We start from the raw sequence: 14,980 nt of genomic DNA on the forward strand, positions 1-14,980 counted from the left end.
GAAAAGTGTTCCTGGGAATAAAGCAAAGCATTTTTCTACCTATTTGCCTCTTCCCCAATAGTGTCAAGTTTGCAAAAAAAAAACAAAGAGAGAGCAGCTGAAAGAGGTAGAAAATGAGGCACTACATCATGCCAGACACTTCCAAAAGTTTAGCTGTGGGAGGCAAAGACATGCTGAGTTTTCTTACCAAAAGATGATGCTGTCTATACATTTTGATGCTGATGCCTCATAATCAATGTATTGTTTTCATGACATGGGAAAAGGTGAATGAGTAGATGGTGCTGTTGGAGCTGTGCTCAGTGGGGCAGCAGCAGCTCTGGGGTGATTCCCTACGCAGCTGCAATCAGCCCACGTTGCTCTCAGGGCCAGGTCTGAATGAACTTGGTGATGCTGATCAGAGGTGCACAGCTCTGTGTCCATGGGATAACCCCAGGGTTGTGGACTCCAGTTCTGTGGAGCTGCCACTGCTTTGCAGGAAAACCCAAAGGCAGAACTTGTCCTGTTGTATTTTTTTGCCATTCATAGCATCGTCTGCTATTTCTGGGTATTAATTGCGTCATTAGACAATAACTCACAAGAAGGGAAGATTCCACATGTATTTCCATTTTGCTTTCTTGCTGCTGCAGGTGAAACTGATTAACCTAGGAGATATTGATGCTCCCTTCACCTATAGACCTTCAACTGCCAACGTGGGCTTCTGCTTCAAGTTTGCGCCTGAGGAAGACATCAGTGCACCAGGTGGGACCCAGACTGCTCAGATCTCCTTCAGTGCCACCATAGTGTGGAGGTTTGAGGAAGAATTCCAGTTCAGTGTGGCTGGATCTCCTATGTCTGCACTCCTGACTATCAAGTAAGGACGGTCAAAGCCAGGCACACGCCCGCACATCCTCAGCACAAGAGAAAGGGGCGCCCCATGTGAGCGGTCCCAGCCCCTCCACGGGTGCAGGATTGGTGCCAAAGCCAGACAACTCTTAGTGGTGGATCACTCGGCTCGTGCGTTAATGAAGAATGCAGCTATCTGCAAGAATTAATGTGAATTGCAGGACACATTGGTCATCCACAATTTGAACACACTTGTGGCCCCATGTTCCTCCCAGGGCTACGCCCGTCTGAGCGTTGCTTGACGATCAGTCGCCATCCAGCGGCCACCACGGTGGTGCGGCTGGGGTTGCCTCACAGGCCAGTTGACTGTGGTCAGCGGCGGTGGTGATGGCGGCTCACTGGTGCCCGGAGGGAAGGCGATCAGGGGTTTGGCAAGGGATGCGTTTCCCTCGGCAGCCTCAATTTTTTCCCTGTGACCCAGCAGGCATCATAATCGTCATGGCCATCATCGTCACTGTTGCCGCGCAGGGCTTTCATCCCCCTATATGCAGACTCAGGGACTGCTCCGTAGTTCCCCACTCCTGGAGTGAGCCACTGGGGCAGAGTTTGTCCTTGCAGGGCCCGTACCGCGGTACGGTGGTGGTGGCAGCTGAGGAGAGTAAGAGACAGTGTTGAAAGCACCGCCATGGGCCGAGAGAAGGGAGAGGGCAAGAGGGAGATGAGGCGCAGGCCTCGCCCCCAGCCTCCCCCCCGCGCGGGCGGCTGTCTGCAGGTGGGTACTGCGGGGGTACTGTGCCACTGCGCGTGCGCATGAGGCGAGAGCGCTGGGGACAGATGTTCCGACCCCCTCCTCCCTTCACCTGCCCTCCTCCTCTTCTGTTGTGGTCTCAGGGCGCAAATAGCACCATGGCTTTTCTCTCTCTCTCCACCAAGGCCATCACGTGCCGCCACTCGGCTGGTCCCCCATCAGGGCTGTCTCTGCCACACTCCCTTTTCGGTTCTCATCTCCGGGATGGGGCACTCTGTCTCCGCTTCTCTCCCTCTGGCTTTGTTTTCCCCTGGCGCGTGGGCGCCAGTGGGGGAGGAAGGTGAGGGTAGTAGGTGGGAGAAGCTGGCTGCCTGTTGGCCTGTTGGCATTCTGCTTCTTTAGGAGCTGTATGGGCCAGGAGGTGTGGCCAAGCTTTGGCCTTGCGACCTCAGATCAGACGTGGCAACCCGCTGAATTTAAGCATATTAGTCAGCCAAGGAAAAGAAACTAACGAGGATTCCCTCAGTAATGGTGAATGAAGCGGAAAAGCCCAGCGCCGAATCCCTGCCCCGCAGTGGGGTGCGGGACATGTGGCGTACAGAAGCCCCAATCCCTGGCGGCGCTCTCGGGGGACCCAAGTCCTTGTGATCGAGGCCGCAGTCTGCGGATGGTGTGAGGCCAGTAGCGGCCCCCGGCACGCCAGGCCCAGGGCTTCTCGGAGTTGGGTTGCTTCGGAGTGCAGCCCAAAGCGGGTGGTAAACTCCATCTAAGGCTAAATACTGGCATGAGACCAATAGCCAACAAGTACCGTAAGGGAAAGTTGAAAAGAACTTTGAAGAGAGAGTTCAAGACGGCGTGAAACCGTTAAGAGGTAAACGGGTGGGGCCCATGCAGTCCGCCCAGAGGATTCAACCGGGCGAGTTGCGGTCGGCATGGGTTCAGCGGAACCTCACCTCTGCCTCCCTTCTGTCCCCTGGGCGAACCCCGTCTGCGGGGGCGGGCTGGGGGATGCAGGCTGGTGCGGGCACTGCTGCCTAGCCGGCAGCTGGCCCTGGCCGGGCACATTTCCTCTGCAATGGTGCGCCACGTCCGGCTCCAGGTTGGCTGGGAAGGCCTCCGACGGGCAGGTGTTCCAGTGCCGCACAAGCAGCAGCAGGTGTTACAGCCCTCGGGCATCAGGTCTCGCCAAATCCCGGGGCCGAGGGAAAGGACTGCTGCAGCGCCCTCCTCCCCCCACATCGGCGGTGTTGGTGGGGGGCATCGTTTCCCTGCCTCTCACAAGGGTGGAGGGGGGGCGGCATCATCACAGCGCGGCGTTTCGCGCAGGGGTGTGGGGGCTGGGCCTGCCAGTCCCTGGCACCACTGTCAACCGGGGCAGACTGTCCTCAGTGCGCCCTGACCGCGCAGCGCCGCTGGGCCAGGCTCACGGGCCGCGCTGGGGCGCCTGGAGTCCGCAGCAATGTCGGCTACCCAGCCAACCCGTCTTGAAACACGGACCAAGGAGTCTAGCACGTGCGCGAGTCAGGGGCCGTTGTCGAAAGCCCGCGGCGCAATGAAGGTGAGGGCCGGCGCACGCCGGCTGAGGTGGGATCCCGGGTGCGTGTCGCGCCTGGCAGCCCCGGGTGTACCACCGGCCCGTCTTGCCTGCCGCCCCCTCGTGGGGCCGGGGAGGTGGAGCGTGAGCGTCCGTGCTAGGACCCGAAAGATGGTGAACTATGCCTGGGCAGGGCAAAGCCAGAGGAAACTCTGGTTGAGGTCTGTAGCAGTCCTGACATGCAAATCGGTCGTCCAACCTGGGTCTAGGGGCGAAAGACTAATCAAGCCATCTAGTAGCTGGTTCCCTCCGAAGTTTCCCTCAGGATAGCTGGCACTCGGCAATGGGCAGTTTTACCCAGTAAAGTGAATGATTAGAGGTCTTGGGGCCAAAACGATCTCAACCTATTCTCAAACTTTCAATGGGTAAGGGGGCGGGCTCACTGGCGTGGAGCCACACCATGGAATGCGAGTGCTCAGTGTGCCACTTTTGGTAAGCAGAACTGGCACTGCGGGATGAACCGAACGCTGGGTTAAGGCGCCCGATGCTGACAGTCATCAGAGCCCAAAAATGGTGTTGGTTGATCTAGACAGCAGGACGGTGGCCATGGAAGTCGGAATCCGCTAAGGAGTGTGTAACAACTCACCTGCCGAATCAACTGGCCCTGAAAATGGATGGCGCTGGAGCGTCGGGCCCATACTCGGCCGTCGCCGGCAGTACGATGCCCACAGGGGCTAGGCTGCAACGAGTAGGAGAGCCACTGCGGTGCGCCTCGAAGCCAGGGGCGTGGGCCCAGGTGGAGCTGCTGCAGGTGCAGATCTTGGTGGTAGTAGCAAATATTCAAACGAGAGCTTTGAAGGCCAAAGTGGAGCAGGGTTCCATGTGAACAGCAGTTGAACATGGGTCAGTCGGTCCTAAGCGATAGGCGAGCGCCGTTCCGAAAGGGCAGGTGATGGCCTTTGTTGCCCTCAGCCGATCGAAAGGGAGTCGGGTTCAGATCCCTGAATCCGGAGTGGCGGAGACGGTCGCCGTGAGGCGCCCAGTGCGGTGATGCAACCGATCCCAGAGAAGCTGGTGGGAGCCTCAGGGAGAGTTTTCTTTTCTTTGTGAAGGGCCGGGCGCCCTGGAATGGATTCATCCCGAGCGAGGGGCCCTCACCTTGGAAAGCATTGTGGTTCCAGAAGCATCCGGTGAGCTTTCGCTGGCCCGTGAAAATCCGGGGGAGAGGGTGTAAGTCTCGCGCCGGGCCGTACCCATATCCGCAGCAGGTCTCCAAGTTGAACAGCCTCTGGCATGTTGGAACAATGTAGGTAAGGGAAGTTGGCAAGCTGGATCCGTAACTTGGGGATAAGGATTGCCTCTAAGGGCTGGGTCGGTCGGGCTGGATCGCGAAGCGGGGCTGGGCGCGTGCCGCAGCTGGGCGAGGTGCTGCTCGTGGGTGAGTGCGCTCCGCGTGGCCTGCCCAGGCACCGGGGTGTGCACGCGTGCAGTGGCGACTCTGGACACATGCTGGGCCCTTCCTGTGGATCGCCCCGGCTGTGGCGGGCGCCGCCTGCTCCCCCCCTCCGCCCACCCTCCGCCTTGCCACAGCCGGCGCCCCAGTGGCGGCCATCATTGTTGCGCACCGCTGCCCCAGCGGTTCCCGCCGGTGGGGTTCCCGCAGTGTGCGGCCAGTGCGTGCGCAGCCGCAGCCAGCGTAGGCTGAGCGGTTCGTGCGGGGGAGGGTCCCCGGGGGAGGGTCTCCGGGCCAGCGCCCCGCCTCAGTCAGTGCCTAGCAGCCGGCTTAGAACTGGTGCGGACCAGGGGAATCCGACTACTTAATTAAAACAAAGCATTGTGAAGGCCTGAGGCGGGTGTTGACGCGATGTAATTTCTGCCCAATGCTCTGAATGTCAAAGTGAAGAAATTCAATGAAGCGTGGGTAAACGGCGGGAGTAACTATATTTACTAACTGGGCATAGTCGCGGAAGTCGCACCTCCTCGTGGTCCTGCCGGATACCCTCGTGGTAACTGAGTCGACTTCTGCCCCAGTGTGAGAGAGGGCGCATATCAGCCCTCCCTGTCGTTGGACTCACCACCCAATGATAGTTTCACGAATTGCTGAAACAAAAAGGTTGGCACAGTTAGTTCGCTGTTGCACAGAGCCTTGTCCATGGGCTGTTGTTGACACAGTTGGTAGTTTGAGAGAGGGTCAGCTACTATATGCTTCTACTCTCACTTGGACTTGTCACTTTATTGCTTACCAGACTGACAAAATGGCTTTGCGTTATATCTTGACTACCACTCAGACTGACCCATTAGATCTAAGGGTCATTGATGTCAAATTACCATCTATGCCCTGTGTGCCCAGGGAAGAGGGATTCGATCTTGTAAGTTTGGAGTTTTTTAACTCCAGAATTGTTAAAGAAGATGGTGTACATCATGTGGATGTTTGGTAGGGTTTGGGGCAACTCCCTGAGCCCTATGAGATCTCCCCTATGGGGATGGCCCAGGATGAGGCTGAGAGTGCGGTGGGAGGTACCGAAGAGCCCAAAACACCTGAGGCTGAGAGCGCGATGGGAGCTAGTGAAGAGCCCAAAACACCCGAGGCTCCTCACGGGTCTGAAGGTGGTGGTACAACGCCAAGAACACCTGTCGTGTCCATGCCTGACAAACAACCATATTGTCCTTGTTGTGAGACCTGGTTTACTAGGATGTTGGGGCTGATTGACCATCTCAAAAGGGCGCACGGACAGAGAAAGATCATTTTCAGGTGTTCAAAATGTGGTAAACAAAATATAAAATACCACAGTATCTCCTGTCACATCCCGCGCTGCAAGGGGGTGGTGTGTGTGGCTCCCACTGGGGAATGGGTCTGTGACGTGTGCCAACGTGGGTTCGCTACTAAGACTGGCCTGGGTCTGCACAAGAGAATAAGACATCCTCTTGTGCGAAATGTGGAGCGGATTGTTGCTTCTCATCCCAAAGAGTCATCGGCCTGAGGGGCCCACAAACGGGTATGGACTAAGGAGGAAGAGGCTCTTCTGGTACAATTGGTGGACAAGTTTGCCAGTAAGCAGAATATCAACCAACTTGTAGCGGAGCATATTCCAACTAAAATGGCAGAGCAGATTAGTGATAAAAGGCGTCCCTCCGTGAAAGGTCATGAAGGACTAGTAGGTGCCACTGGAACTGAACGTCCTGCTGGATCTGGTAAGGAGGGATGCCCAAGGAGGGACAGTTAAAGCTCCAATTCCGGAAAGTCATCAAAGCGGGATTATCGTTTGGCAAATTGACCATGTATTGGGAAGCCTTCAAGAAAGTTCTTGATGGGCAAGATCCAGGTCGGGTGGTGAACGATGTTTATAAGGAGTTTCTTGGTATTCTGGGTGTGCCTAGCCAAACTAAATCTATCAAGGGTCAAAAGACGCAGGCATCCCATGGCCAAAAAGCATCCAAAACTCTATCAAATTGGATGCGCAGAAGAGCTATTAAGAGGGGAAAATTCTTGAGGTTCCAACTGCTGTACGAGTTACATAGAAGGTGCCTCATACGTGATCCTGGACAGCACGGAAGCCTCTCAGTGCCAATTACCATCAAGTGTTCTCCATGATCACTTTAAAAGAAGGTGGGATACATCTGATATATTTGGTGGCCTACTTGATTTCCCTCCATTTAAGGAGGCGGATAACGCCACATTCGAGGCCTTAATTACTGGAAAAGAGATTGATAAGAACATGAGAGAGATGTGTAAAACCTCTGCTCCCGGGCCAGATGGGATCACTTTGGGTCAGATTATTGCAAAAGGCCCAAAGTTTTCCCAGTTGACTGAGATGTTCAGCCTCTGGCTTATCACTGGTACTGTTCCAGATGCGCTGCGGGACTGCAAGACAGTCTTGATACCCAAGTCTTCAAATGCCGAGAAGCTTGGTGATATCAATAACTGGAGGCCTATCACTATTGGTTCAGTGGTGATTAGGCTGTTTTCCAGGATTGCTACTGCGAGGCTGTCCAAAGCATGTCCCATCAACCCCCGGCAACGGGGTTTTATTTGCGCATCAGGTTGTGCCGAAAACCTCAAGTTGTTACGGCTTGTGGTGGAACAGCTAAGTGAGAGCATAAACATCTGGGGGTTGTGTTCGTGGACATTGCTAAGGCATTTGACACCGTCTGTCATCAGCATTTGAGGGTCTGGTCCAGAGAGGGGTGGATCCACATGAAGCCCTAAAGCAGATAGCCTTCCAGAAGTAATGGGTTAAAACATGGAATGAGAGGCATGAAAAGAAGGGCCTAGCACTAGAACACACGGAGAAAGCACAGCACTAGGAAAACAGAGCAACAAATTAGATAAGAGGTAGAGCATCATGACAGGGGAAGAGATAGGTATAGGAGAAACTAATGGGCTAAGCAGGTTTAGAGCCAGCAATGTCGAAACGACCCTAAGGGTTTTGCCAAGCCACGGGATCTAAGCCAAATACACCGGGAATTGACCAAATTAGGAAAGGAGTTCAAAAGTTTAGAGAGGAAGACTCATCGGAAAGACCCCGTCTATGATGAAGGCAACAGGAACGACCACCTGAAAATTCCCCAAAAGAGATGTCTCCTCCTACGCTCCGCCCACGCTCCGCCTACACCACGCCCCATATGAATATGCATGATTATGTATCTGATCTGATGTAATCCTATACCCAAAATTGTATATAAGGCTTGCTTTTGCTATGTGAACTCAGAAATCCATTTTGTGATTTCTCCGACGCGTCGTTAATAAAAATACCTCCTGCTTAATTGACTTAAGCTGAGTCTGATTAGGCAGTCACTCTGCCTGTTTGGGGCAAAATTCGGCATCATTTCTGGCGAGCCAGGCAGGAGATATGGCACCAGACAGGAGATCCAAGCCTTAAGGGTCCTCTCCCGAGCCGGGTCCGGGGCCGGGGTCTTCTGGGCGCCCCTGACGGCTTTTCGTCGGGAGAAGCTCCTTCCCTGGACCGGTGCTCTCGGATGGACGCTGGCTGCATCTCCTGCTCAATTAAGAGGTATTTTAATTGCCTATGGGCTTTAAGAGGTATTTGAATTGTTTGTTGGTTTTGGGATAAAGCGCTTTGTTTGGGAAACGAGGGTCAGACGTGACCGCTCGCAGGGTAAGCCGGAGGGACGCCTCGGTAAAAATCCCTGATTTTACGGGTTAAAGTCCCGTAGATACGGGTTAAAGTCCCGTAAATGCGGGTTAAAATCCCGTAGATACGGGTTAAAGTCCCGTAAATGCGGGTTAAAGTCCCGTAGACGCAGGTTAAAGTCCTGCTACTGGGTTAGAGTCCCAGAAATAAAGATGCAGGTTCAAGTCCTGCTACTGGGTTAGAGTCCCAGCTACTGGGTTAGAGTCCCAGCATTTGGTTTTGTGAACGTAAAAAGAAAAAAAAAAAGAAAAAAAAAAAAAAAAAAAAAAAAAAAAAAGCAAGGAAAAGAGAAAACGCAGGTTAAAGTCCTGCTGGAAGGAGTATTTGTTTATCTTGGTATTTTTGGTCTGTTTTTACTGTGTGGGCAACTGTTTTCAATATTGTATTTACTGTTATAATACTGTGGATTAAGGGTTGAAAACTAAGATTGCTTTCTGAGAGGTCTGTCAGCCGGTGATCCTTTTGCGTCTGTTCTATGTGTCCGTTGTAAAATCTTATAGGGGACGCTTTTATTACTTTCTATGTAAACAGATTGGAAATGTATGTGCATGAACTTGGGAACCCGGTATTTCACGGTCTATCGGCGACCTCTTGTGACCAAACCCGGTAAAACAGCCTGTTTTGACATAAGACCATAAGGTAGGAACCTCTCACTGTACGGGTGTGTGTGTGGAGTAAGTGAGACGCAGCATCGCTGCGAAACGAGAGCGGAGTCCCGATCCGCATTTCCTGGACGAAGCGAATGGAAATTGTGTGAATGAAGTGTTAAGGTATATTGGCATATAGTACTTGTGGAAAAGAGCACGAATACAGAGAATAGCCATGGGAAGCCAACAGAGTAAAGATATAAATATGAAAACCCCTTTAGGATGTATCCTAAGACACTGGAAGGACCTGGGAGGGATTCCAGGGGGAAACATAAGTAAAAAGACACTTTTAAGTATTGTACACAATGGTGGCCCCTGTACCGTCTTGATGACGGAGAAAAATGGCCACCAGAGGGAACAACTAATTATAACACTATTTTGCAACTAATACTCCTCCTCCGCCGGCTCAATAAATGGGATGAAATAATGTACGCAGACATGTTCTTCACCCTAAGGAATAAACCTGAGTGGCAAAAAGAATGTGAAATTAACGTAGCCCCTCAGGATCCCCTAGTACTAGCCCTGGAAAGGGATAAGAAGGGTCCAAAGCCCAAGGAACGTTGCTGTGATGCATGTAGTGGAAATGAGAAAAAGAAGGGTGTGGGACCTACCTGTTTTTATTGTCATAAAAAGGGGCACCTGCAAAGAAATTGCAAAAAGAAACAGCAAGATGAGAAAACTTCTCAGGAGAGTCAGAAAGGGCAAGGGTTTTGTCTAACGAAAAAGATCGAATTACACCTAGAAGAGCCCTTGATAATAAAGCTAAGAGTAGGTCCTCAGAGTGAAGAATTTGTATTTTTAGTAAATACAGGAGTTTCTCGGTCAACAGTGACAAAATTACCCCAGGGATGTGAAGTGAGTTGTGAGCAAGTTTCAGTAGTCGGAATTACAGGAGAAGCTTTCCCTGTTCCTATAATAAAAGGGGTGAAGATTGAAACAAATAACAAATTTGGAGTAAATGATTTATTGTTGGTACCAGAGGCCGAGGAGAATATGCTAGGCAGAGATCTAATAGTAGCCCTAAATTTACAGATAAAACCCTGTGAAGGAAAACTTGAAATTTATTCTTTACCTAAAGAAGATGATCTAGAAATTGATGACATGGGTTGGCTTTCAAGTGAAGTAGAAAAGTTTAGAGTGAAGGAGTCTAGTCCCTTTAGTCCCTCCTGGTCAGCGCAAGCTTGTGGATTTTAAAAGGGGACTAATTATACAGACTCCAAACATGCTTTTAGTGTAGTACATACTTTTAGAGAAATTTAGAAGGAAAGGAGACTTATAAACACTCAAAGGAAAAGGTTAATATATGGGGGGATAGTTCATATAAAGGAACACCAGAGGGGGAGGGATATTAAAGTCAGAGAAATAATTTGGCTAGTAAAGAAACAAAAAGCAACCTTAAGAAAGAGAGATATTGAAATCATGACCTCACAAAAAAATAGAAATTCAGCAAGAGACTCTTTCCCTTCCGCTAGTAGAATTGGCAGCTATAAGGAAATTAGGAGCAACATTTAAGGAGGAGAAGTGAGTTTTTTTTGATGATAGAATTATGATGCCAAAACCAGTGGCACATTAAATCTTAGATAACTTGTATAAACGGACATATTGGGAAGCAAGAGCCTTTGTGATCATTTTTTAAATTTTTTGGATGTATGAAGATATTTGAAATTTAAAAAAAAAAAAAAAAAAAAAAAAAAAAAAAAAAAGCAAATTACCCAGGGGTGTCTCACCTGTTAAAAGGTAAATAAGAAAGTGCTTAAGAGCCCTCCCTCTGGAAAATGCAAAACAGCCTAGCGGCTATTTCAAAAGATCCAGGTTGATTTTGTTGATTTGTTTAAAGTAGGTCGGTGGAAATATTTGTTATTTATAGTAGATCAATTAACTCAGTGGGATAAAGCACAGTTTAAACAGTACTTTTGATTAATACAGGAGCAACTGTTTCAGTTTTAAATCAGGAATTGGTACCTAAAAGTGATGGATTTATACAATTTGTGGGAGCAACAGGCCAACCAGAAAAGCCTTACTTTCTGAAACCCATTAAATACAGTATTAGGAAACAGATGAAATTCATCAGTTCTTATATTTACCAAATTTACCAAAGCCCTTATTGAGAAGAAACCTATTGGAGAACTTAAGAGCCATAATAAAATTCAATAAGGACAAATTGGAATTTCAAGTAAACGAGGAACAACTGATTACAGCTCTAAGCCTAACAATCAGTTGTGTGGAACCTTTACCTGAGAATCACAATTATTACAATTTCAAGCAAATCCCGAGCGAGACTTACCCATTAGTCTGAGCTAAAACAGCTGTTAATTTAGCAGTAACCTAGAACTCGCTCTTTGGAGTTTTAAAGGAATAGAGAATAGAGAGAGAAACGGAGCAAAATGCAGACAAAAAGTCAAGGCTGATACCTAATGGGGGCTGAAGTAGAAGGGGACTGAAGTAGAAGGGGGCTCTGATGGGGAACTCAGTGAAGAAAGTTCGGATGCCATGGGAGTCACCTGGCGTGCTGCCAAGGCTTCTGGGAAAGCTGCCAAGGCCTTGGGGAAAGCTCCTTATCAGTCTCCTTACTTCTCACTCCTTTAGCTAACAGGCCCACCGCTAGCCCCTTTCACAATCCCCCCCTGAAATCAAATAAGCAGCACCGATTGTTGTTGAACTTAAAATTGGAGCAGAATCAGTGGTAAGAAGACAATACCCTCTGAAGATAGGAGAAAGGAGGGGATTAAGCCCATAATCAAAAGGTTTTTAGAACTGGGGTTATTGATAGAATGCGAATTGGATTTTAATATACCAATCCTGCCAGTAAAGAAACCCAATGGAACGTATAGGCTCGTTCAGGATCTGAGGGCAGTAAACGAAATAACCAAGACATTACACCCGGTGGTTGTTAATCCATATACGCTTTTAACTAGGCTAAAAGATAGCCTGGCCTGGTTCACCATATTAGATTTGAAATACGCATTCTTCTGCCTTCCCTTAGCCCCCGAGAGTCAAAAGATTTTTGCCTTTGAGTGGGAATCAGTAGATAGGGGGAGAAAGACCCAACTTACCTGGACGCGGTTGCCCCAAGGCTGGTCTAACTCGCCCACGATCTTTGGGAATCAGTTAGCCAAAGAATTAGAACAATGGGAGGGGCCACCGGGAAATGGCGCCCTCCTGCAGTACGTAGACGACCTCCTAATAGCGACAGTGACGGAGGAAGAATGCATTGAATGAACTATTTCCTTGTTGAATTTCCTGGGTTTAAGTGGATATCGAGTCTCTCAACAGAAAGCACAACTGGTACAAAAGGAAGTGGTGTACCTGGGATACGAAATCTCCAGAGGACAGCGATCCCTGGGAGCAGCTAGAAAAGAGGCCATCTACCAGATGCCCAAACCAGAGACGGTGAGAGACCTGCGCGCCTTTCTGGGGATGACAGGTTGGTGTCGGCTATGGATCTACCAGTATGGGATACTCGCTAAACCACTGTATGATTTGCTAAAGGAAACCAAGAATGTCCTAGTTTAGACTCCCGAGGCGGAAGGGGCCTTTAAGAGGCTGAAGCGGGAGCTGATGAGAGCACCAGCCTTAGGTCTCCCAGATGTGTCAAAACCATTCTGGCTATTTTCCCATGAGCGGCAAGGGATGGCCCTAGGAGTACTAGCACAGCAGTTGGGACCACACAAGAGAGCTGTGGCCTACTTCTCCAAGCGATTGGATGAAGTAAGTAAAGGATGGCCAGGCTGTCTGAGGGCAGTGGCCGCAGTGATAATTAACATAGAAGAGGCCAGGAAGCTTACGCTGGGCCAAAAGGTGACTGTGTTAATATCCTACACTGTGTCAGCTGTGCTGGAACAGAAAGGCAACCATTGGTTGTCGCCTTCCAGATTCATAAAGTACCAGGCCATCCTGGCTGAATCAGATGATATAACCATTCAGGTAACTAATATTGTGAACCCAGCTTCATTCTTAGAAGGAAGAGCCCCAGCAGAACCCATCGAACATGACTGCCTGGAAACAATTGAAGCCGTCTACTCCAGTCGCCCAGATCTCAAAGAAGAGCCGTTCGAAGACGCGGACAACTGGTTTTCGGATGGCAGCAGCTTCGTGAAGCAAGGAGTAAGAATGGCTGGCTATGCAGTCACCACTACAGAGAGGGTAATTGAGTCAAACCCCCTGCCTGCAGGGACTTCAGCTCAAAAGGCAGAGCTGATAGCTCTGACCCGAGCCTTGGAATTAGCAGAGAACATGCAAATTAATATATGGACAGACTCTAAATATGCCTTTTCTGTTGTACATGCTCATGGAGCCATCTGGAAAGAAAGAGGACTGTTGACTACACAAGGAAAAGCAGTCAAACATACAGAGGAGGTTCTGCGACTGCTGGAAGCGGTCCAACTCCCAACACAGGTGGCCATAATGCATTGCAAGGGGCGTTTGAGAGGCAATACTATTCCAGAAATAGGGAACAGGAAGGCAGATACAGAAGCTAAATTGGCGGCCACAAGAAATAGGGAAGCGGAAATAGCGGCCCTAATACCAGGGGAGCTGGATATCAATATCCAGCCAAATTACCAAGAATCAGATCATAGGTGGATTCAAAGGAATAAGGGCAAAATACTAGAAAATGGTTGGGGTCAATTAGAAACAGGACAGTTAGTGATACCAAGAAACGTGATGTGGCAGTTTGTGAAGGCAGAACATGAGAAGGCCCATTGGGGCCTAGATTCGCTTTACCAATATTTGCAGACCAGAATAGCAGGACCAAAATTATTTACTACTATAAAACACGTTACGTCCCAGTGTGAACGGTGTCTGAAGAACAACCCGAATACAGGAACCAAAGTACACCAAGGAGCCATAAACCGAGGTAAATTCCCAGGTGAGGTATGGCAAATTGATTTTTCTGAACTCCCAAGAAAAGGGGGGTTTCGGTACTTGTTGGTATTAACTGACACATTTTCTGGGTGGCCTGAAGCATTCCCCTATAGGACAAATAAGGAAAGAGAGGTAACTAGAGTACTGTTGAATGAAATTATTCCACGGTTTGGTGTACCGAAGAGCATTTCTTCGGATAGGGGTACACATTTCTGTGCAAAAATAGTGAGAGCAATAAGTAAAGCATTACAAATCAAATGGCAATTACACACGCCTTACCGTCCACAGGCCAGTGGGCAAGTGAAAAAAATGAATCATCTTATCAAACAGCAAATTGCCAAAATATGCCAGGAGACTAATTTGCAGTGGTATCAAGCTTTGCCTATTGCTCTTCTGAGGCTGAGTCAAACCAAGATCAAAAGAAAGGTTAAGCCCATTTAAAATTTTGTATGGTAGACCTTATGCTATGCAAGTTGTAAATGGGTACACCATAGACCAAATCGGTAACCAATACATTTATGATTATGTAATTACGGTGGGGAAACAGTTTGATAAAAATGCTACTGGGATGATCGAGTACCAACCTAAGTAACCTGATTGTAAATTGCATCCGTTTAACCCCGGTGATTGGGTGTATGTTAAGAACCTTTTAGGAAAACCCCTACAAGAAAAGTAGGAAGGACCTTTCCAAGTGCTGCTGACTACCTTCACCGCGGTTCGGAGTCGACGTCCCTGGATCCCCGGCTGGCCCGTGATCCGCGGATGCACAAGGTCAGCGAAGGTGCCCATCCCGGCCCCTCCCTGGCTGGGGCCAAGCTGGATTTGCACCACGCCCACGCCGGAGTGAAAGTCAAGCAGAAAGGGCTGGATGATGATAAAGAGGACTCGGAGAGGGAGCTAAGGGAACGAGCTTTCCTCATTCCCTTGGAGCCTCTGCCGCGGGGATCCCGTAACGTGACGCCCGGCAGTTTAGCCACATTAAGATAGATGTGACCCTGATGAAACCCAACTTTGCCAAGCACATTGTGTGGGACTAATTGGATTTCTTTGTGGAGGTTGTGATAGAAAATTTTGGAACGTACAAAGTTGTTTACTAGACCTCCAATGTTATGAGTGTAGCTACAAAGAAGCAAGGGAAAACGACCACTATTTGGCCTTAGAGAAATTCGCCAACAGACCCATTTTAGAGGCTAGGGAATTGTTTGAAGCTCCC

At 49.6% G+C, this 14,980-nt stretch overlaps 1 non-coding gene across 1 annotated transcript; it reads left to right on the top strand.

Annotated features, from left to right (window-relative positions):
• The first annotated feature begins 966 nt into the window (after positions 1–966).
• Positions 967–1,119, top strand: LOC134426238 (5.8S ribosomal RNA). Its single transcript, XR_010029943.1, has one exon. It is a non-coding gene; the product is annotated as a 5.8S ribosomal RNA (ribosomal RNA).
• Positions 1,120–14,980: the final 13,861 nt, after the last annotated feature.

Source organism: Melospiza melodia, chromosome 17 (assembly GCF_035770615.1).
Source record: "Melospiza melodia melodia isolate bMelMel2 chromosome 17, bMelMel2.pri, whole genome shotgun sequence".
Classification (NCBI taxonomy): domain Eukaryota; kingdom Metazoa; phylum Chordata; class Aves; order Passeriformes; family Passerellidae; genus Melospiza; species Melospiza melodia.